This window comes from Cyrtonyx montezumae, unplaced genomic scaffold (assembly GCF_038088225.1).
Source record: "Cyrtonyx montezumae isolate F1298 unplaced genomic scaffold, pur_monq_1.0 scaffold_3, whole genome shotgun sequence".
Taxonomy (NCBI): Eukaryota; Metazoa; Chordata; class Aves; order Galliformes; family Odontophoridae; genus Cyrtonyx; species Cyrtonyx montezumae.
In genome coordinates, this window is record NW_027072034.1 from 64,170,620 (window position 1) to 64,193,691 (window position 23,072).

Here is a 23,072-nt window from a genome sequence, read left to right on the forward strand (position 1 = left end):
AGTATTGGCCACCTCTCTCGTTCAGCAATATCTGAGGCCAACTGGACAGCCTTTGCCTCTGCAAATCGACTTGATTCTCCTTCTCCTTCAGTGGCCTCTGCAACTCCTTGTGTGGGGCTCCACACAGCAGATTTCCAAGGAATTTCAAGAGCTGTTGCAGTTAGCAGTGCTGTTTCTTTGGTTACAATAGAACAAAGGACCAAAGCATTTCCTTATGAAAATACTTTTTTATATTTTCAGAGTCGCAGACAGGAAATGATAACTGTGGGATCTTTCCCATTTTAAGTATGTTTCAGCTATATATTACTTGCTATTTTTCTATCATTTTAACCTGCATTTTATGGTCAGAATCACACAGTCTTTGCAGGAATTCCTTGTGAGAGTGAAGTTTAATAGGTATGATAAAAGAACTGCAGAAGAGGCAGTATGTAGCTGGAGAAAAAACAAATAAACAGAAAACAAATGGAGGCAGAATGGAACAGCAGTGACTGCTGCACTAGCAACTCCACCATTAAAGAGTTTTAGTTTTCTTTAAAAAGTGAACTCCTTCCCTACCCTACCCCATCACCTTTGGCAGACCTGTTTATAGTGTCCTCTTTTTCAGCTATGAGTTGCTGAAAGCAGGCAAGTTATTGCAGCTCATATATAGAAAGGAGGAAAGCAGAATATTTTTGAATTAGTCAGGTTTTCATTGCAGAGATTTTCCCACTAAAGCAGTTTTCAGAAATCTCCTTAGCATGCTGAACTTTTACATGGTATCGTTTACCTTAGGCACACCATTCAATTCTTTAGACTGTTCTGAGGAGTGCTTTTGTTGCATTTTATTTTTGTTCCTCCTTCCCCCTTTTAATCCAAAATCTACTTTCTAGAAACTTTTTCCAAAAGCAATGTTCTGTGACAAATTCTAGTCAGCACCATGAGACAGTTATCAAGGAGCCATAAGACCTGTGTTGTCATCAAGAGGGAAGGGCAAAGAAAAGGGAGAAAAAGAACAAAACTAAGACCACACCACCTTTAAATTTATGCATGACCGAGAGATATTCAAACAGATCATAAATCCAATTTTTGCACTGGACCAGCATGCGGGCATCTGTTTTAAGCAAAGCCATCTTACGCTGTGTTTTTTGACATGCTATGCCATAAACTTCTTACTTGCTAAATGAAGAATTCACTATGGTTCCAGACAGGAGGATGAAGCAAGTGGAAAGAAAATAAAATAAGAAAAAACAAAAGGAAAGTTTGAAAAGAGCGTTGTTGAAACACTCTTTTCATCAAAGTTCTTGTTACCACTACCATAACGCTTACAGCAAAGTAATAGTTCAGTGGATAAGTATGCCAGTCAACGAGAAACAAGGTTTTATATTGTTAGTCAACATGGCTTTCCCTGACCCTTACTCACAGATAGGAGCTTGCTTTACAAGTATGCGCCTTCAACTTGTCCAAAAAAGCCTGAGGCTTTTTATTTTTTCCCTTGCTACAGTAGGGAAGTATATATTCACAAAGCATCCTGTCAACGGTTTACGGGCAGGTTCCATGACGATTGGTGTGGGGGACCCACGGACCCACGCCCCAGGAAAGGGGAAGGGGGAAAGGGAAAAGAGAGACGGGCCTAGAAACAAAACAGCAGCAACGATCTGAGGAGGAAAGCTAATTTACTAAATAGATAACGGAAAGCAAAATAACACAATATAATACAATATAATTGGAATTAAAGCTAATAAATCAAATAAAATGAGCAAGAGAGAGTGTCCGATAAACCGAAGGCCTTATGCTAACGCTGAAGGCGGATGGCAGCGAGCACCCACTGCTGAGTCCATCCCAAAGGAAAGAGTGTGTCCCGTGACTGCAGACAGTTTTTATCTTTCTTTCTGAGCGTAAACACGTAAGAATGCAAAGCATCGCAAAGTCCTCTGGGGAATGCAGTTCTTCTTCTCTTCTGAGACAGGTATACCTGGAACTATCGATGATCCACGGAGCTGGAGCATTAACTCTTTAACTCTAAATGCACTACATGATTTTATGATGTGGAATACCAGTGCCAAAAATCATAAAACCATGACACATCCACATAGTTCTTTAGACCACCAACAGTCCCCACCAGTCTACTAACCACACCAATGCTCCAAACTACTAGAGATAAGTTAACTATCACACATTTTAAAGTCTTAAACTAAAAGGCACAGAGTATTTAAAAAAAAACTTCTCTAATGCTTTAAGTCCTTGCCTACTTCATCTGTCACTGATAATCCCAGAGATCACACTGTTTTTATCCTCATTTAAATCCTTCCTTAAATTCTGCCTTCCCTGTGATGCCTACAAATCTCTGCCAGATGGGACTGTTTAGACTAATGGCCATTTGTGATTAGCTTTGGTAAATACATCCATCTAAACACCTTCTCATTGCCCTCTTTTCCCACTTTCAATCTGCTTATCTCTTTATTTATCATTTATTACCTTAAATTTAAGTACTGCTGATTTTTGTTGTTGTTATTTATTTTTTTATGCTTTACTGTCCTATGATAGCTAACATCTAAAGGCCTGAAAAAGTGCTTTGGAAAAAAGGAAAAAAAAAAGTAAGCAGGCAGAATTACTATTTAAAGCATTTCTTAAAGAAAAAGATAGTTCTAATTTCACACTTCTAATAGGATTTACACTCAGAGATAATCAAGAATGCAAAAATAAATGAACACAGAAAAACATTAGTGTTCTGGTAATTTTGGGTAATAGTTCTTCATTTTTATATCCTCTTTGCTTTTCCTAAGGAATAGGCAGATAAAATTAACTCAAAAAGAACAGTACTTAATATGAAAAACTAAAACTGACAAGGACTTCTCTCATAACTTTAAATAAGTCATGCAGAGTAGCTTCTACAGTATAAAATATTGACACAATTCTAAAAACAAAGTCTATTGTTAACCCAAAAAAACCCCACAAACTCACAAGTTTTTCCTACCTAATACAGAGTTCAACAGTAAGCATAAGAAGTTATTTATAGTAGTTACTTTACTATTAGCTATATCTTTCTTCAAGAAAAGAATTATTTGAGGCTTCAGGCCTAATGAAAAGATTAATATACCTTGATATGCTCATGCAAAAAACTAGCAGTGCTTGCATATATTAGTCATCACAAAAAACCTTTTCCCTGCTCTAACCCAGTAAAGATATGCTCACCCCTTACTTTTATAAGTATTGCACACTTTCAGCCATAGAGCAGAAATCTGTGTACTGCTAACCAGTCAAGCATTTCTGTGAAAGCAAAGACACAGAGGCTAAATGCTCAAGTGGATCAATTTGAGCTCATTTAAACAAGTTGCCTTTGATGGGTGCTGTTGCTATTGTAGGCTGTATTACCCTCAAATAATTATTACAACAGCAAAAATGGCCATTTGTAGAATATAAAACACATTCAAGAGCTTAATTTTGTGAGATTTTGTTGTACATTTTCCTGTTGTTTCATGCTGTTCCCACACCTCCAAGATGCAGTTCTTTGCAACTCAAATCACGAAACCAGAGTAAGAAAAGAGGAAGTGAAGTCCTAATTGTCCCAGTGCTTCTAATAATACGAAATTGGCTTAAAAATGCTGAAAAAAAACCAACCAAACAAAAACACTAATTTCTTATACATTTGTTAGCTTTAAGGTGTGGATATATGTGGTGTTTTTTTCTTCTATCATTTTTTTCTTTTTCTTTGGAAATGTAGTGATTATTAAGTCAGTTTTTTCCTTTGGAGAATGAGACTAGGGAAAAGGGATTTTATGCTTTATAATAACTTCACATTATCAATATAGTGAGACCTGTATGAAGATTTAAAATTCCACCGAGACAACGGGAGGAAGGGAAGTAATATGAAAGAAAGAATAAAGATTAGAGCAAATATTGTAAGGAATTGGCTGGGTCCTTTCTGTGTACTCTGTTAACATCCAGCTGGCAAAAAGCCTCCCAGCATTTGAATGGAAAATGCTGCTGGAGGAAGGACTTCAGAACCTGAGTGAAAGAAGCCAGATGCTGCATTTGGTATAATAGGCTGAAGGCAGCTGACTTGAGATCTGTTTGTCAAAAGATTTAATCCTCTATATAGAGACATATTGAAGTAGTTCAGCAACAATATTCGGTTGAAAATGCAGTTCCAGAAATATTAAAATGTTTTACTTTATTCCTGTTTCACTTGCATGTGCTCAGGTGGATACAATACGCTATTATTTCACATTACATTTCCACGTTATGGATATTTTTTGAGTATAATTACCTCTGAATGTATCATTCCACACAAGAGTGAGATTCTAACTATTCATCACAATTTAGTTCTAGTGCAAACAGCAATGGTGGAGTTACCTCCAGCTACCATTCTGTGTAACTGAATAGGCCAAAGGATTATAGATAAAAGCAAAGATCATACCTGTTCTTCCTGTCACCATCTTCCCATCATCTCTCCTTCCGCCTGACCTTAGTAATTCCCAGTTCCAATATTTCTCTATGGGTCATTTGCCCTATCTGCTGGTTTCTCTCCCTAAAATTTTCATTCTAGGCAAATTTCTAATCCTAGTTACCTCCAGACTTCCTACACACTGTACATTTTTCCTTTCCTTTTCCAAAGTTTGAACACTACTTCTCTATTTTTGCAGTGGTCAGCCTTCTTTCTCATACTTGCAGTATTAATGTGGAAATTATTTAGAGCAGTTGTTCTTTTCTCAGATTGAAAGTCTGACTTCATGTTGGTCAGATTGCCACTCTGACACATGGTTTTTTCAGGTATGTGAGGTGTTGTTGTGCTGACAAGTCTGGGAACTATACAGTGCTGGTGCTGCCTGACATAAAGAAACTGTACCAATGTGGTGTGGCAAAAGTTCCGCTTTTATTGTCCAGTACATCTTATATCTTCTCGATACCTTCCATGGCTATGCCTCTTAGGGTTCGCCCCTAGCTTATCTACCAACCCCGTGTCGCCACATTTTCTTCTTTTGCTTCCTTCTATAGCTAGTATTGTTTATACTTAGTCAAGCTTAGCCGTTAGTTACTGTGTAAGCTTAGTCATTAGTTACTGTGGTTACTATGGTTACGCCCTACATCTCCCCCCCCCCCCATGCCTATATCTAGTGTACTATTCTCTGAGAGGACCCTAACCGTGTACACCCCAAAATCCCCGCATTGCACCTATACATGCAACAGTCCTCTCAGGCAAGCCTTGCCCCGTTACATCGTGATTCGCAAGTCTATCCTAACTAAAACCTATCCTGCATCCTGCGGTACTCTTCCTGTCGTTGAAACATAGCCTGCATCATTTGCTGCATGCCGCGTTGTAAGCACTGCAGGAGACAGGGTAAGCAAAGTATAATCAGCAATACTACCATGATTCCTGAACCAGCTACAATCAAAATATGCTTTAGCCATGGTCCTACACCCCCAAATAGATTTGATAACCAGCTACCCAACTGGTCGTCTTCAATCCCAATCTTGTTCACATGTTCCTTCAGCCAGGCCAACTTCTTGTGCATGGAGTCGCTATGATCACTCAAGTTGAAGCAACACATGCCGTCAAAATCTTAGCATCCATATCCTTGAGCAAGCAGTAAGAAGTCTATGGCAGCTCTATTTTGAAGTACAGTATGCCGGACTCCTTCAACATCCTCAGTCCTCGTGATCAACTGCTTTGAAATCGGCACAGCCGGAGCTGCAGTGGCTGATTGAGGTACAGGGCGGGTTTTCGGGAGGTTCCAGTCTCTCGGGAACCGAGTGAGAGCAGCTAGTCCCGACAGATCCCGGCAGCTCTCTCTCGCGAGAGGCTGACGTGGCGTAGGCGTTGCCAGGGCAACGGCGGGGGATTTAAAACGGTCAGAACTCGGAAGTATCACTCAGTCCTCGTGATCAACTGCTTTGAAATCGGCACAGCCGGAGCTGCAGTGGCTGATTGAGGTACAGGGCGGGTTTTCGGGAGGTTCCTGTTTCACGGGAACCGAGTGAGAGCGGCCAGTCCCGTAGGCTGTTCTCACTAGAGGTTAACGAGGCATTAACGAGGCGTTAACAAGGCGTAGGCGTTGCCAGGGTTTCAGCGCCCTCGCCCTCACCCCTCAGCTGAATAGGGCTCAGGGAGGGCAGCGAAGTGTCACTACCCACTGTTTGTTTGTGTTTATTTTATATATATATATTTATTTTATTAAATAATTATTTATTTATTTATAAGTTATTACAATTCATATATATACATATTATTATAAACTATTTTTATTTATTTATTTACTTTCAATTTTTCATTTATTTGTTTTTATTCTTTTTTGTGCCATGGTCTCTACTAGACAGAGGGCTTGCCTTAAAAAGGCTGTGGCGACCCAGACAGAAGGTCTGCCTAGAAGCGTGGCTACACAGGTCTCTGGTTGCAAGGAGTGCCAGAGCCTGCTACTGCTGGATGAGGGTGCTAAGCAGTTCTCCTGTGCAAGGTGTGAGCAGGTGGAAGATCTGCTTAGCATAGTGGTTGAACTGAAAGAGGAGATTGAGAGACTGAGGGCCATCAGGGACTGTGAGCGGGAGATTGACTGGTGGAGTAGCTCCCTAGAGCGCCAGAGAGAAAGGCACCGGGGAGATCCCCCGCAGTTGGTGGTGGACTCCCTGACCTGTCCCCGTAGGGCAGAAGGGGGATATCTGAGGGATAGGGAGGGCTGGCAGTACCCTGCTCAGTACCATGCTCGGTACCATGGGCAATCTCCCCCTCTGCCTCCCCAGTGTCCCCAGATACCCCTAAGCAATAGGTTTGCAGCATTGGATGTTGAAGAGGTGATTAGGGGTGAAGTGCAGGAAGATTCCCACAGGAGATCACCAATGGCAAGGCAGTCACCTCCGTGCATTGAGACTGCTACTACTAAGAAAGAAAGGAAGGTGATCGTAGTGGGTGGCTCCCTTCTAAAGGGAACTGAGGGCCCCATTTGCAGACCAGACCCAAACCGCAGGGAAGTGTGCTGTCTCCCTGGGGCTCGGATCAGGGACATTGCTAGAAGACTCCCGGATTTGATACGCCCCACCGACTACTACCCGTTACTCGTAGTTCAGGCAGACTGCAATGAAATATCTCAGAGAAGTCTGCGAACTATGAAAAGAGATTTCAGGGGATTAGGGTGATTAGTTCAAGGGGTGGGAGCACAAGTGGTGTTTGCTTCCATACCTTCTGGGGCAGTGAAGGACACAGAATGGGCTAGGAAAACACAGGTGATGAATAATTGGCTGAGAGGTTGGTGTAGAGACAGACACTTTGGGTTTTCTGACCACGGGGCAGTTTACTCGGCTCCTGGCCTGTTATCTGTTGATGGGATGCACCTATCTCAAAGGGGGAAACGAATCCTAGCACAGGAGCTAGCTGGACTCATTGAGAGAGCTTTAAACTAGCTGTGACAGGTGAAAGGTATAAAACAGGGCTCGCCAGTAAAGAGCCTAAGGAGGCTGTGCTGGAGAAAGGGGTGAGGTAGATATCTTAGCTGAAGTGCATCTATACCAATGCACGCAGCATGGGCAATAAACAAGAAGAGCTTGAAGCCATTGTGAGGCAGGCTAACTATGACCTTGTGGCTATTACAGAAACATGGTGGGACCTCTCCCATGACTGGAATACTGGGATTGATGGCTACAAGCTCTTCAGAAGGGATAGACAGGGAAGAAAGGGTGGTGGCATAGCTCTCTATATCAAAGAGTGTTTTGATGTTGAAGAGCTTGAGGTTGGAAATGATAAAGTAGAGTCTCTATGGATAAGGATCAGGGGGATAGTCTTTAGGAGTGACATCGTGGTTGGGGTCTGTTATAGACCACCTAGTCAGGATGAAGAAATAGACGAGGTGTTCTATAAACAACTCGTAGATGTTGCACAATGGCCAGCACTCGTTCTCATGGGGGACTTCAACTTCCCTGACATATGCTGGAAATATAATACTGCACAGAGGAAGCAGTCCATGAGATTTCTAGAATGTGTGGATGACTGCTTCCTGACACAGCTGGTGCAAGAGCCTACCAGGGGAGATGCCTTGCTAGACCTACTTTTCACTAACAGGGAAGGACTAGTAGGAGATGTGAAGGTTGGAGATTGTCTAAGCCAGAGTGACCATGAAATGGTGGAGTTTGCTATTCTGGGTGACGTCAAGAGGGTGACTGGCAAAACTACTACCTTGGACTTCTGGAGGGCAGACTTTGACCTGTTCAGGGTGCTTGTTGCAAGGGTCCCTTGAGACTTGCTCCTGAGGGGTAAAGGGGTCCAGGAAGCCTGGATGCTCCTCAAGATGGAAATCTTAAAGGCACAGGAGCAGGCAGTCCCGGAGTCCCTTAAGTCGAGCCGGAGGAGAAAAAGACCAGTGTGGATGAACCGGGATCTTTTGTTGAGACTCTGAGAGAAAAAGAGAGTCTATGTCCTCTGGAAGATGGGACAGGCTACTTGGGGAGACTACAGAGAACTGGCCAAGATTTGCAGGCAGGAAGTTAGAAATACTGAAGCCCAGCTTGAACTTAGACTGGCTACTGCTGTAAAGGAGAACGGGAAACCCTTTTACAAATATATTAACAGCAAGAGAAAAACTAAGGAAAATTTCTCTCCTTTACTCAACGAGGCAGGGAATGTAACCACAGATGATAAGGAAAAGGCTGAGGTTCTCAATGCCTTCTTCACATCTGTCTTTAATAGACAGAGCAGTTGTCCACAGGGTACTTGCCCTGACCTGGAAGTCCGGGACGAGGCGCATAATGCACCCCCTGTGATCCAAGCAGAGACGATCAGAGATCTACTCCTCCATCTGAACTGCCACAAGTCCGTGGGGCCAGATGGGATCCACCCAAGGGTGCTGAGGGAGCTAGCAGAGGTGATTGCCGAGCCACTTTCTGCCATCTATCAGCATTCCTGGTTATCTGGAGAGGTCCCACAAGATTGGAGGCTTGCCAATGTGACTCCCATCTACAAGAAAGGCCGTAAGGAAGACCTGGGGAACTGCAGACCTGTCAGCCTGACCTCGGTATTAGGGAAATTTATGGAGCAGATGATCTTGAGGGAAATCACACAACACGTGCATGGCAACAAGGGGATCAGACCCAGCCAGCACGGGTTCAGCAAGGGCAGGTCGTGCTTGTCCAACCTCATCTCCTTCTATGACTGGGTGACCAGACAGGTAGATGAGGGAAAGGCTGTTGATGTAGTCTACCTGGACTTCAGCAAGGCCTTCGACACGGTCTCCCACAGTATTCTCCTGAGGAAACTGGCAGCCCGTGGTGTGGACAGGTTCACTCTTCTCTGGGTGGAGAACTGGCTGGAGGGCCGTGCCCAGAGGGTAGTGGTTAATGGAGTTAAGTCCAGCTGGCATCCTGTTACGAGTGGTGTCCCCCAAGGGTCAGTTTTGGGGCCCATCTTGTTTAATATCTTTATTGATGACCTAGACGAGGGAATTGAGTGTACCCTCAGTAAGTTTGCAGATGACACCAAGTTGGGAGGATGTGTCAAACTGCCTGAGGGTAGGGAGGCCCTTCAGAGGGATTTGGATAGGCTGAACAGCTGGGCTGAGCTCAATGGGATGAGGTTCAATAAGACCAAGTGCCGGGTCCTGCACTTTGGCCACAATAACCCCATGCAATGCTATAGGCTTGGGGCAGAATGGCTTGAAGAATGTAGAGAGGAAAAGGACCTGGGGGTGTTGGTTGATGCTCGGCTTAACATGAGCCGGCAGTGTGCCCAGGTGGCCAAGAAGGCCAACAGCATCCTGGCCTGTATTAGAAATAGTGTAGACAGCAGGAGCAGGGAGGTGATCATCCCCCTGTACTCAGCTCTGGTACGGCCGCACCTCGAGTACTGTGTTCAGTTTTGGGCCCCTCACTACAAGAAGGACATGGAGCGTGTTCAGAGAAGGGCAACAAAACTGGTGAGGGGTCTGGAGCACAAGTCTTACGAGGAGCGGCTGAGGGAGCTGGGATTGTTTAGTCTGGAGAAGAGGAGGCTCAGAGGAGACCTTATTGCACTCTACCACTTCCTGAAGGGGGGTTGTGGTGAGGAGGGGGTGGGCCTCTTCTCCCTGATAAATAATGACAGGACAAGAGGGAATGGCCACAAGTTGTGCCGGGGAAGATTTAGATTAGATTTGAGGAAATTTTTTTTCTCTGAAAGAGTGGTCAGGCACTGGAATGGCCTGCCTAGGGAGGTGGTTGAGGCACCATCCCTAGCGCTGTTCAAGAAGCATTTAGATGAGGTGCTAAGGGATTTGATTTAGTAGTTGGGTAGGGATAGTGATAGGAGGATGATTGGACTAGATGATCTTGTAGGTCCTTTCCAACCTTATGAACCTATGAACCTATCCATCAGCAACTCTGACAGAAGTTGAGAAGTCATGTTGGCTTGTTTTACCGACCAGTACGCCAGTCGTTCAATCTCCTTGAGTGCATGCACTGTTCCAAAAAAGGGTAATACGGAGGCGAAAATGTGTACTGTAAGATCCCAGAGGCGAACCTCATCTCCACAGTCCTCCATCAAATGCTTAATTGATCTCTTCACCTTATGTCTCTCGCTATAATGTCTGGAAGTCATTACCCTCATCAGCGCTTGAGATAGATTCCCTAATTGATCATGTCAAGGGGAAAGAGTAGTTAATTTTCCTATGTAATAGGGGGCCCCCAAGGAGGTTTCTTGGAATGCCTCGCCATGCTCTATCCCCACATATCAGAAATAGTCCTGGCGGTAATGCTTTCACCGTGGTATTGTTCCATACTACGGGGGGAACCAGTGGCATTGGTCCCCAGCAACACCCATACCCCTTCCTACGGTTACAAATTGGCGTGCTTGCATTGCCGCCCCCAGGCAAGGTAAAGTTATGTTTGGTTCCATTAGGGAAAAATACTGCCACCTGCTCAGTACAGTTAACACAAGATGTTGAGTCGTTTCCCTCTGCATTATACATTACGGGGGCAGAGTAACCACAATCTGGTCCCCACTGCCTGTAAGCGGGATGGATTGGATTGACCAATGTAAAACCCACAGTTCGGTTGAGACTCGGTATCCAATATGGGTTTTTAGGGCTCATAATCTGTAGTAATTGCTCCGAGAGTGTTCCAGGCACATGCCAGTGTCCCCATGAAATGCAAGCAGCTGAACATTTCCACTCCCCATTTTTCCATACTTCGTTACCAACACCTTGTGAACCAAGTAGCTGTAGCTCAGGTGGATCATGAGGAAGGGTTACATTCAACATTCCCACCAGGCACCTTACTGTATCTGACCAATTAGTTAACATTCTGTTCTACCGTTGCCATGGATCTCCTTGTAACATTATGTTTACAACTTCTTTTCCCTCCATATGGTTCCCAATCCTCTAGTGGCCAACCCCCGGGGGTCCCAATCAAACATGTTCTAAAGGGAGACCCAGCTGACTGTAAACTGAGGCAAAAATCTTTCTGACCCATTATGTTCGCCCATGTGACCCAAATATTCGCAGGCTGCTGTATTAGGTGGGCCGCAGCAACCAACTCAATCCTTAACAGAACGACAATAACAACACATCACCACCCCAAATTATGGTAACTCCCCACTTGCTCTGGGAAGTGAGTGCCCATTTGATGGTCTGGGGGAGGGGCCCTGGGCCTGAGGCACCCTCCCATTCTCGTCTCCCTGCGGCAGCAGGACAAACTTTCAAACAAACTCGAATGCTCAAATCACTCCTCCATTTACTGAGAGAAGAATGCAAAAGATAAATAAGATCAAAGAAAATGCTAATACGTAAATCGCTCCTTCTCTGTGAAGCCACACAGAGAAAAAACTTCAAACCCCACACCTAAGTTAGGAGGTACCGTTAAGTTCGAGAATGCACAATAATCTTACGGGACTCAAAATTACTTAATAGGTTCCCAAGAGGCACACACATAAACAGTTCCAAAGACACAGTTAAGTTTCAATATGTGATCTTCTTGGAGTTCAGCTCACGTTAAAAATCTCAAATTATCACTCCTTGCAACTCCAGGAGGTGCACACAGGAAAAAGATCAACTTTACTTAAAGTTCCCACAAACACAGCTAAGGTTCAACACGCGGAGATCGTGGTGGGCGATTGTAAGCCCTTTTCCCTATCGTCTCAGCGAGGCGAGTCACCGCTTTCGGATTCAAAGGAACCCCAACGGGTCCCCCTGACCTAATCTCCACCGGGAAAGCTCTGTAACCGCCCAAAAGTCCACTGCTCCCATCTCCTCCCTTATCTGCCTCCAGTCAGTGAGTGAGGTTGGCCCCCTGCCCGGCTGGCACCGCACATCACTCTGCTGGGGCAGAGCAGTTGGAGGTGCGGCTGTTTGGGGAGGCATTTGGAAAAGCGGAGCCGGCGCTGGGGCAGGGGGGGTGCGGGGGGCGGCAACCGCTCAGGTGGAGTCACAGCGGGCAGCGCAGGGGCAGGGGGCGGCTGCTGCTCAGCCCCCTCAGCCCCTTCCCGTGAGAGATCCTCCCCCTGGCAAAAGTCACGCAAGGAAGGATACAGCGACAGGACCGCATTCCCGAGAAGCGGGCCGCATGAGACTTCCACATTCCGTCGTCCTGGTGAAAGTGATAAGGAGCAAACTTCTTTGTTCTTATCTGGTGGTTCCCAGGGAGGGGCACAGGGCTCCGGTGCCATCTTGGAGTCTGCAGGAACAGAACAACCTCCCCCACCCGACCCCCCTGTACACCCCACTGTACACTCCCCTGGACGCTCGTCTGAGTCTCCGAGTCCTAACGAAACGCATGCAGCCAAAGTGGTCTGTTTCTCATCTCGGGCCGCTTTAAGGGCTCCCAAAATCAACCCCCAAGTTTTAAGCTCAGCTGCCTTCTGCGTAGACATGGCACGCTGAGACAAGGTTGTTGTTAAAAGATCCCATTTATCGGGTTCATATATCTCCACTAAGGAGGTCAGTAACCTTTCTGGAGCAGCGTTAAAACAGCTGCAGTCTCCTTCTTAGAAGGTGCGTACTTATCACAGTACTTCTTAGAAAGTTGCAGCAATACCTTAATCACAGATTTCATCGTGGCACCTGGGACGTTCCGCTCCCCTGCCCCCTTCCCCAGTCCCTTGTACCCGCGAGAACCGGAGGCTCCAAATCGGCGCCTAAGCCCCAGAGGGTGGCCAACCCCCGCCTGGCTCTAACACCGCTTCACCACAGTGGGCATCCGTGTCACAGCCCATCAGCAAGCAGCCAGCACCATCATGCATGCCTGCACCTCACACGGGGCACCATTTGTTGTCGCGCTGACAGGTCTGGGAACTATACGGTGCTGGTGCTGCCTGACATAAAGAAACTGTACCAATGTGGTGTGGCAAAAGTTCCGCTTTTATTGTCCAGTACATCTCCTTATATCTTCTCGATACCTTCCATGGCTACGTCTCTTAGGGTTCGCCCTTAGCTTATCTACCAACCCCGTGTCGCCACATTTTCTTCTTTTGCTTCCTTCTATAGCTAGTATTGTTTATACTTAGTCAAGCTTAGCCGTTAGTTACTGTGTAAGCTTAGTCATTAGTTACTGTGGTTACTATGGTTACGCCCTATTGCTTTTCAGCTACTACAGTGAGGTCCATTTACTGTAAACTAATATTATGTGACTAGACTCCTGCTCCTCAAAAATTGAAGCCACTTTGATGAATGGACTGTGACTGCACAGCTTCAGCCAGCAGTCAGAGGTATGATGCTCCTATGCATATCATTCAGATCTGCATATTATTTCAGCAGTAACGGAGAAGCAGAGTGTGTTAAAACTCAGTTCAAATGCTGAAGTGGGAATCCTGATAGCCGAGGAATTGTTATGCCAGATTTCTGAAGTAGGTGAGAGTATTAGCTGCTGCAGAATAAATGGATGGATGAAATAGCACGATTACTTTTCCTGCTCCTTTAGTCAAATACTTGTGAACAAAGTCTTCTTATGTACTTTAGAGAGCATCACACCTAGAAAGAGTTAAGAAATACACGTCTTAGAAAACATTCGCCAAAATTAAGAGCAACTGCAAACATGGTCTTTTACAGGAAAGTACCAAATATCAATAGCTGTATAATGATGGTAGTAAATAACTCTACTGACTACATGTCACTGCCACCACCAAGATATTAATATTTTTTGCGTAAATGGAGAACATTTCACACACTGAGTAGAATTTTTCAGAAGGTATAAATAGCTTGCAAAAGCTATGAAGAGTTTGTAATAGGAATTGAATATTTTGTTTCAGAAGAGGGAGAGAGCATTGGAATGAGGTTGTTCTAGACAATAAAGTTGCATTGTCTGCTGATTAATTGATTTCTAGAGACTGTGTTAATAAGAAATTCAATTAACACTTAGCCGCAAGTGGAAGTTCTATAGTTAGGTGTAAAAATGTCTCTGTCTTTCCTTCCAGCCTCAATTAGCAGATAACTTTCCTGATCATGGTTTAATTTCAAGGAGTCTTTAGAAAGATCTGCTTGCTTATTGAATTTCTACTACTTGTGCAGCTTCAATGTCTGAGGACTCAACAGACTGGATTTTGTCTAGTCTTTTTTTCTGTCACAACAGGATTTATAATGGTATGGAATGTCTTGAAAGCAGGTAATGTTTTCCCAGTTGTAGGGTATGACCTGCAGGCAGAGACTGTAACAGTAATCTGCTGAAGTAAAAATTAGTCTTACCGTGATATGCTTTATCTAAACAGGAAAGGATCATCTGATGGTTTCACAGAGGGGAAATCGCTAGACAAAATATCAAGCATAACCTGTAAGATTGTATAATAGAGACAGTATATGATACCATAGGTGCTGACAGAAATGCATGTTACTTTTAACATGTTTAATGCAAGCAAATGAGTTAGGCTGAAACAAACTGCTTTAAAAGGCTGGCAAACATACACAGCCTTCTACCCAGGGATTCAGTTGTGTGTTATAGAGGGTTTATTCTCTTGCAGCGTGACTTTGAACCTTGTTATGTGCTTATTGAGAAGTTGTTATTGAGACTGAAAAAATAGGTATGCTAAAACCATGCAACATATGTTATCACCTAGACAGAGGAGTTATTGGGAAGATAACAGCAGTTTAAGAGTTCAAAAGAAATTGACTAAAATCACCCTGGTCAAGAAGGACTCGTCAGTTGTTTCACTGGTGTTGGTAAGCCTAGTAATGCTCAGCTTGTTTCAGAAGAAGTAGATAGCCTGAGCTGTTAATGAAAAACAGCTGTTCTATCCTCAAAAAGCAGGCAGGCACTTTGCAATGACACTCAATGAAAGGACAAGAAGCAATGGGCAGAAACTGAAACATGAGTTTTTGTTTAAACATCACAGAATTACAGAATTGTAAGGGCTGGAAGTCACCTCTAGATATGGACTAGTCCAACCTCCCTGCCAGAGCAGGTACCCTAGCCCAGATTGCTCGGGTAGATGCAGCATCTGAGGAATGGACTCAGGTGTGGGTGATCCAAATAGTTTATTACAGGTTCTGACATCCCTTACATGCATTCACAAGTTTTCTCTTTTACCTTTCACACCTGCCTTTACATGTCAACAAAGAAAGGCACAAACAGTCCTTAACTGTGCATGCAGGCACTTATCCAGTCAGGGTCATGGGGTGAGGGCAATGATGGAGCAGTAGGCTTTACTTGCTCCTACTTACCTTCACTCGGTGACGGCTCATCGAATATTCTCTGGGATCTCTAAACGAGGGAACCGACGAAGACCCTCCTGTACCTTGCCATCAGTCGCTGTGGCTCTGTTTGGGACAGCTCCGAAGTGGCAAACCTCATATCGTGCCCCACCTGAAAAGAACAGGCTGGCTGTTAAATGGACAGAAGTGCTTCATGGAAATCACTCCCTGTTCCTGTGGAATCTGAGGCCATTTGTTCCATTCCCCGGAAGAGACGGGCCATGAAAGGGATGTAGGCACATTTTGCGGAGCATCACTCTGCAGGGCTCTGATTCCTGTGCAGCTTTTCCAGCCTCACAGAACTGCTTGGGGCAGCCCGTGGGGCTCACACCACCTCTGGCAGGCCCCATGTGGTGCACAGGGCTCCTGCTGGTGTCAGTCCCACAGCTCGGCAAGTCCCTGGGGAGAACTAATAGACCTCTGGAGGGCTACTTTCCTTGGAAGACTTCACAGGCAATATCTTTGTGGTTCCCTGCTCCCCACCCATAGTCCCCTAAGTGCATGATGCTGGGACCTCTCCCATGGCTGGAATACTGGGATTGATGGCTACAAGCTCTTCAGAAGGGATAGACAGGGAAGAAAGGGTGGTGGCATAGCTCTCTATATCAAAGAGTGTTTTGATGTTGAAGAGCTTGAGGTTGGAAATGATAAATTATAGTCTCTATGGATAAGGATCAGGGGGATAGTCATTAGGAGTGACATCGTGGTGGGGGTCTGTTATAGACCACCTAGTCAGGATGAAGAAATAGACGAGGTGTTCTATAAACAACTCGTAGATGTTACATGATGGCCAGCACTCGTTCTCATGGGGGACTTCAACTTCCCTGACATATGCTGGAAATATAATACTGCACAGAGGAAGCAGTCCATGAGATTTCTAGAATGTGTGGATGACTGCTTCCTGACACAGCTGGTGCAAGAGCCTACCAGGGGAGATGCCTTGCTAGACCTACTTTTCACTAACAGGGAAGGACTAGTAGGAGATGTGAAGGTTGGAGATTGTCTTGGCCAGAGTGACCATGAAATGGTGGAGTTTGTGTAAGAGACTAATATTTTATATAATTGCCTCAAAGTTTGCTGATGAACATGTCCGAACATGTCCAAACAAGTCCCGGGCAAGGGTTGTGAAATCCTTTGTCTAAGGGACAAGCAGATGGGCATGTCCTGGGGCAACGAAAGAGAGAGAAGCTGCAGCTCAGTGGCCGCTGAACACTCTTTTTTGTGATACTCATCTCCGTGGGGAGGTAGCCATCTCAGGAGAAGCTTGCCTGGCAGGCTAGCACGGGATTTGCCACATAGGCAAGAGAAATGAAAAAAAAAAGCTTGCTGATCAAGGCTGCCCGTCGCTGCTGCTGTTCTCCCCGCTTCTGCCACCCCTGCTCTTCTGCCTCAGACCATTGGAGCCGCTTGCAACTGGACTTCCCCTAGGATCCTGGATGGTGACTTTCCCTGTGTTGCACAAACTCTTGCTTCTTTCCTATCTTTCCTATAGCTCTCCTTCCCTTCCTCATCACCCTTAACAGTGTCCGCCTTCTCCATCTCCCTGGTTTATAGTGGTAATAAACTGGTCGGACCAACATTTGAACTGTTGTTTCTTAATTTCACGCTGTGTATATACATAATCTAAGAACCTCGTCGCCCTCCTTTATATTGGAGCGTGACAGTTTGCTATTCTTGGTGATGTCAAGAGGGTGACTAGCAAAACTGATACCTTGGACTTCCGGAGGGCAGACTTTGACCTGTTCAGGACACTTGTTGCAAGGGTCCCTTGGGACTCGCTCCTGAGGGGTAAAGGGGTCCAACCTCATCATCAACTTATGATAAATCTCAGTTGCTCACCTGTCAACAGTAATGTCTTCTCACTCTAGTCCAGAGGCCACAGGTCAGGTAAACATTAAAAACATGAGCCTCAAGGTATCTATAATGATCCAGATTGGTGCTCCTTGGGAAAAGTAGTCCCAGGGGTGGCCCCGGACAAAGGACTTCTGCTTGGTGAGCAGGGGCTTCTTCTTTGTGCCTTTTGGAGTGACAGGTGTCTTGATGCTGTACTGGGCACATCTTCGTTGTTGAGAAAGGCCAGACCAGCCAGGCCAGTGTGAGTCAAAGCAGTTATCATTAATGGACAGCTGCTCCTCTGGAAGATTCTGGTTTTTGTCCCTGTCCTCAGTCATTACTTGGCAGCTAGTTAGGCCAAGCCAGCAGCACAAGTTGGAGGTCTGGCACTTCATGTCAACTGGGTGCTGCCACTCTGGAAGCTTATGTTTTTTGTCCAAATTGCAGATCCAGCTGTGAAAGCTGTAACTACCAGTGCCAGACCCAGAAAAGCAATATGCGAGCAGAACTGTGCTCAGGTAGAGAATCAGACAGAAATTTTTCATGTTCTCTCATAGTAACACTCTCAACACACAAGTGGCTGTCAGAGCAGAGTTCAAGCAGTGACCGTCCTGCAGTGCCAACATAGCCCAGTGTGGCTGGTCCAGGGGGTGCTGCCCATGTGACTTAACAAAGACTGATGTCATGCCACACAACAGTGATGTCACTAAGCCGTCCCGCTGGCATGAGTGCACCCTGCACCCAGCTTGGGGCTGGGGAACTGAGAAGGACATAAACTTGTTTTTACTTCTTTTGTCACAAAGCCTGCTTCACGAGGCCTTTCTGGTTATAAGACTCCAATTGAGAACTGCAAATCATCTAGATGGTTGTCGCGGCACCTCAATGTCTGTTTGTGGTTGTGAAGATAAGTAGATATAGGGGCAAGTAGTCTTTTTCGGGGTATGGCTTGGAGAAGCTGATCACCACAAAGGATGATACCACTTGTGCATGGCCACGAAGGTGCTACTCCCTGCTGGTTTATCTGTTCGACCAGATATGTACACAAACAGAGAACAAAACTTAGAAATGGGGGTGGGCATAAATCAAACTAATACAAGAATGCAGAGGCAGCTAAACTCGTCGGTGAGAAAGCAGGACAGACATCCTGTTGTCCCAACAAGATAACCAAACAGATGTCTCTCTTAAACAAAACACCCACAGGAATGGTGAGGAGCTCTCCCCCTTCGAGGTTTGAAAATTTACAGCAAAATTGACCCTTAGGTTTACTCCCCTCAATAACCAGAGTTTGGAATGTGATGAATATGCATGTGCTATACCTTTAAACATGTATTCGTTTCTCTCTTTGGTGTGCATGTTTGGTGGAATGATCCCCCACGTACCCAGCGCTGTAGCGGGGGAATACCTGCCTGACGTAACTCAGTGGTGTGTTGATTTGCTTGGTTGTTTTTTTCGGCATCACTAAACCAATGACTTTGAAGAAGAGACTTCGCTGAGGGAAAAACCTCTTTGGAAGAACCCCCACCCCCACATACGGTGCCTGCTCGCTGTGAAGCTTCCCGGCTTTCTCCCATCCCCCACAGTGGCCAGCCGAGTTCCTGAGATCAACAGACCATGGACCTCACTGGATCCATGGTGGTGATGCTCTCTCTCTCTCTTGCTTTCTGCTTAGTCTCCTTGTTGTTCATCTCTTTTCTATTGCCCACCTTCCCTTCCCCATGTCCCTAAGCAACTAGCAATTGTACTAAACTGGCTGGGCTAACATTCGACCCGCTGTGTCTTAATCTCGCTGTCACAGTGTTATCCGTGACAGTGACCCAAGGGAAAACAGAGAAGGGAGAAAGGGAAAGGAAAAAGAAAACAACCTGCACTGTCAGTGGCCAAGCGGCTGTCCGAGCAGAGCTGTGCACTCTGGCGGGGGAGGGGGAAACAGTGGGAATAGATGGGTCTACAAATAAAAAAAACAATGGCACGATCTGAGAAGGAATGGTAACTTTACTAAATCTAATAAAATTGAACAATTGACAGAGAGAGGTAAAGTTTCCAAACCAAAAGCTGTGAGCTTATGTTAAGGAGGAATTGCAGAGGAAGCACACATGCTGAAGCTCCACCTCCGCCGAGAGGGACGCGCCTAGGCAGAGCACCGCCTGGCATCTGGTGCGGAGCTTCGCCCCTCTGCTGCTCCCACAGCATTAACTCCTTCACTGCTGCATGATGCTCTGATGTGGAATACCGGCATCAAAACCACAAAACCACAACACTCGCCATCGTGTATACATATAAAGAACCTCATCTCCCTCCTTTATATTGGAGCATGACAGCAACCTACACCCAAATCCCATCTGTCTGTTCCACCTGCCCTTCCTCCAATCCATTAACAATCTGTAATTTTCATGAGCACACAAGGTCAGGTGCTCCTCTCCCATCCTTTTGACTCCTTCAGTCCTACTGCAACAAGTAAGCCTCTATATTGAATTAATTTCCTTTATTTATATGTAAGAAAGAAAACAAAAGAATATATGATAGTATACACCAAGAGATTTCATCCTCTGCTTACATCTATGCTAGCAATGTCTGCAATTGTCTTCTCCTCCACAGCAACACAATGTTCCTCATGACAGAGAATGACAAAATTGTAGAGGCTGGATTCAACTCTAGAGATCATCCAGTCCAACCCCCTTGCCAAAGCAGCTCCCTAGACCGGTTTGCACATGTAGGCGTCCAGGCGGGTCTTGAGTTTTTCCATAGAAAGGTACTCCACAGAGTCTCTGGGCAGCCTGTGCCAGTGCTCCATCGCCCTTACAGTGAAGAAGTTCTTAACGCAGATTTGTGCAGAACTTCCTATGCATCAGTTTGTGGCCATTGCCCCTCATCCTATTGCCACGCATCACTGAAAAGAATTCGGCCTCATCCCTTTGCCTTACGCACCTTAGATATTTATATACACATATCAGATCCTGTCTCAGTCTTCTTTTCACAAGGCTGAACAGTCCCAGTTCGCTCAAACTTCTCTGTTAGGAGAGGTGCTGTAAGAGACTAATATTTTATACCATTGCCTCAAAGTTTGCTGATGAACATGTCCGAACATGTCCAAGCTAGTCCTGGGCAAGGGTTGTGAAATCCTTTGTCTAAGGAACAAGCAGATGGGCATGTCCTGGGGCAACGAAAGAGAGAGAAGCTGCAGCTCAGTGGCCACTGAACACTCTTTTGTGTGGTACTATTATGGAGAATCAAGTCAGTTTGCAGAGGTAAAGGCTGTCCAGCTGGCCTTAGATATTGCTGAACGAGAGAGGTGGCCAGTGCTTTATACTCTTTAACTCCCAATACACCACATGATGTTATGATGTGGAATATCAATGATACAACAAAATCATAAAACCATAACAGGTACTCATCTCTGTGGGGAGACAGCCATCACAGGAGAAGCTTGCTTGGCAGGCTAGCACAGGATTTGCCACGCAGGCAAGAGAAATGGAGGATAAAAGAGGGATCGACCACCATGAGATTGGGGGTGTTCTTTCATCAGAAACCTCCTGAGCTGATCCCTGCTGCTGAACTCCCTCCTGGGCCTGCTGCCTGAGACATGCTGCTTTCTCCTGGACCTCGCTGCTCCTTCGAGGTGTTCTACTATCTGAACCCTCACGAGCTGATCACTGTTTGTTGCTTCTACGGTGCTGACCCCTTGCAGCTTCTCTGGTGTTGACTGACGCTGTTCCTGGACTTTCCCCACGCTGCTTCTCCCGTGCTGACCCAGTGCCGCTTCTCCAGGACAGCTGCTTGCTGCTCAGGGCTGCCCGTCGCTGCTGCTGTTCTCCCCGCTTCTGCCGCCCCTGCTCTTCTGCCTCGGATCGTCAGAGCCGCTTGCAACCGGACTGCCTCTATGATCCTGGCTGCTGACTATCCCTGCCTTGCACAAACCCTTGCTTCTTTCCTATCTTTCCTATCGCTCGCCTTCCCTTCCCCATCACCCTAACAGTGTCCGCTTTCCCCATCCCCCTGGTTTATAGTGGTAATAAACTGGTCGGACCAACATTTGAACCATTGTTTCTTAATGTCACGCTGGGTATATACATAATCTAAGAACCTTCGCCACCCTCCTTTATATTGGAGCGTGACAGGTGCTCTAGGCCCTGTAGCATTTTTATGGCCCTCCACTGGACTCTTTCCGGGAGATCCTTGTCTTTTTACAGTGCCCCCTGCTGAATGCACACTAATTAAGTTTGCAGATATATAATTAGGGGGAGCTGTTGTCTCCTTTGAGAGTGGAGAGGCCTTGTAAAGAGATGTCAGTAGATTACAGTGCCGAGAAATCACAAACTGTATGAAGTTTGACAAGAGCCAAGTGCCAGATTCTGTGCCTGAGACAGAGTAACCCTGGGTATGTGTACAAATCAGGATATGAGAAGCTGAAGAGCAGCCCCACAAAATGGGTATGGCAGTTTTGGTTGATGGCAAGTTAAATATGAAAATATGAATCAACAGTGTGCGCTGTTGATCATATCATGATCATATGTTGATCATTGAATCAGCGCTGGTGGCCCAAAGGAGAAGACTTCACAACCTCTCTGGGCAGCCTGCTCCACTGTTCTGTCACCCTCACTGTAAAGTTCTTCCTTATGTTTGTAATGAAATTCCTGTGTTTCAGTTTTTGGTCATTGATCTTTGTCCATCAAAATACACCACTGAAAAGAGTCTGGCTTGGTCCAATTGCTTCCCACAGTTTAGATATTTATGAATATTTATCAGATTCCCGTTCAGCCTTTCCTTGTTATCAGAGGTGTTCCCAGCCCCTCATACTTTTGGTTGCCTTCCACTAGGAGATCCCCTGTCTGGGAAGGCCAGAACTGGACACAGTGTCAGATGTGGCCTCTCCAGAACAGGGTAGAGGGGGAGGATCACCTCCCTTGACCTGCTGGCCACTCTTTTTAATGCACCCCAGGATTCCATTTCCCTCCTTGTCCACCATGGCACACTGTTTGTTCATGGCCAACCTGTTGTCTACTAGGACACCCAGTTTTCTCTCTGGTCATGCCCCATCTTGCACTGATACTCGTGGTTATTCCTTCCCAGGTGCAAGTCTCTACACTTGCTTTTGTTAAACATCATCTGGTTCCTCTCTGCCCAACTCTCCAGCCTGTCCAGGTCTCACTGAATGGCAGCACAGCCTTCTGGTGTGTCAGCCATTCCTCCCAGCTTTGTATAATCAGCAAACTTGCTGAGAGTGAACTCTATCCTTTCATCAAGGTCATTGATGAAGATGTTGAACAAGATTGGGCCCATCACGGAGGCCTGGGAAACACCACTAGATACGTGCCTCAAACTGGACTCTGTGCTACTGATCACAACTGTCTGTGTTTGGCTAGTCAGCCAGTTCTCAACCCACCTCACCGTTGACTCATTTATCCCACCCTTCCTCAGCTTTCTAATAAGGATGCTGTGGAAGACAGTATCAAATACCTTTCTGAAATCAATATAGACTACATCCACTGCTCTACCCCAATCCACCCAGCCATTGGTGACATCATAGAAGGCTACCAGGTTAGTCAAGCATGACCTTTCCCTGGTGAACCCAGGGGGTTCTGACTATGCTTGATCACCTTCTCTTTCAGTTGCCTGGAGATGGCGTCCAGAACA

The 23,072-nt window shown here is 45.7% G+C and overlaps 1 pseudogene; it reads right to left on the reverse strand.

Moving 5' to 3' along the window:
- Positions 1-5,219: 5,219 nt before the first annotated feature.
- Positions 5,220-11,192, reverse strand: LOC136051412 (syncytin-2-like; annotated as a pseudogene).
- Positions 11,193-23,072: the final 11,880 nt, after the last annotated feature.